The sequence below is a fragment of the Elephantulus edwardii genome, unplaced genomic scaffold, assembly GCF_000299155.1.
Source record: "Elephantulus edwardii isolate Elephantulus edwardi_28Jun2011 unplaced genomic scaffold, EleEdw1.0 scaffold00085, whole genome shotgun sequence".
Lineage (NCBI taxonomy): Eukaryota > Metazoa > Chordata > Mammalia > Macroscelidea > Macroscelididae > Elephantulus > Elephantulus edwardii.
The window spans coordinates 7,227,536-7,228,893 of NW_006399835.1; the positions used below are offsets into that span (position 1 = coordinate 7,227,536).

The 1,358-nt window shown below is 52.9% G+C and overlaps 1 pseudogene; it reads right to left on the reverse strand.

The window, feature by feature from the left end:
• Positions 1–548: 548 nt before the first annotated feature.
• LOC102869469 overlaps positions 549–1,358 on the reverse strand; it is a 1,582-nt pseudogene continuing 772 nt past the window's right edge.

Here is a 1,358-nt window from a genome sequence, read left to right on the forward strand (position 1 = left end):
CCCCCAATAAAACCCTATGTAACCTTTTAAATATAACCACAACATAAACATTTTATTTCTCACTAAGCTTTTTAATCTCTTATTATCACAATAGAATGATGAGAAAGCAGGAAACAACAAAAACATGAGTCTTTGCAAATATCTAGCATAGAGACTTCAGAGCAAGGAAGGGAGGGGGGGCTTGACAGAAATATCAACACAGTTCTAACACCACTTCTCTTCTTGAACAGCTGGGTCAGCGGAAGTGGTGGGTGGAACGGTGAGAAGATGTCCCTGGCAGAGCTGTCCTTGGTGCTTCTGACGGCCACAGCTCCGCACCATCCACCATGGATTTCCTGGCACAGCACTGCTGCCTGCTCCACATGCCCGTAACCTGAGCTCTATCCTGAAGCCAGTGGGCAGCAGAGAGTGTGGAGGAGGGGCGGGGAGCAGGCTCCGCAGCTCCGCTGTGAGACTCCAAGGAGTGTCCGACTGTCTGGGGACAGCATGGTGGCAGGTGGAGGTGCCGCAGCGGTGGCAGAGCAGGTGGTGTCCCTCAGGTGAGCGGCCTAGAGTTTCATGGTGCCAGGCGGCAGGCTGTCGTTGCAGAGTCTGTATTAGCGCAGGTCGTTTACCATGCTGTTCATATTCTGGGTGGAGGAAGGCAGGTGCCGATCGACCTTGAAATTCCACCCCAGCGTAGTCTTCTGGTTGGCATCTACACCATCACAGCTGGACAGGAACTCCGGGAGGAAGGCTGAGGGGAAGCTGTCAAAGTCGACTGAGGCCATGTTGTAAATGCCTATGCGAGCTCCTGCTGCAGAAGGTCGTGGGACTTGTGAACCAGGACCTGGAGCAGCACATTAGTGAACTGGAACAGCACGGTGGTCTGTAAGATCTTCTTGTGGTAGAGCTGTTTGGTGTTGTATGTCTCCAAGGAGAAGAGATTTTGTTTAAATACGTGGATGTCAGGCTGAAGAAAGGACTGCCCAAAAGCCTGCACGCTGGCACTGAACTGGGGCTCATTCTCCATCTGTTCCTCAGCAAATCCCGCCTGGACACTGGCCAGGACACTGGACTGAAGAAGTACTTCTGGTTGTGATGGAGCATTCGGAAAAGCAGCTTAGATAGCTGGGCCTTCACATCAGGGGAGGGATGCTCAGCGATGATGGGGTCCACCTGCTCCATGCACAGGGGAGGATGTTGGGGAGGAAGGGCTTGAACACCTGAACAGGTTCCGAACCACCACCTGCAGGATCTTCAGGAACTTCACCACACCACAGCCCGTGCTGCCTTCATGGAGGATGCTCTCAGTCAACTGTTCTCGGCCTTTCTCCTGTCAGGTTAGTTCCACAGCAGCTCAGCTGATAGCTCTGGGT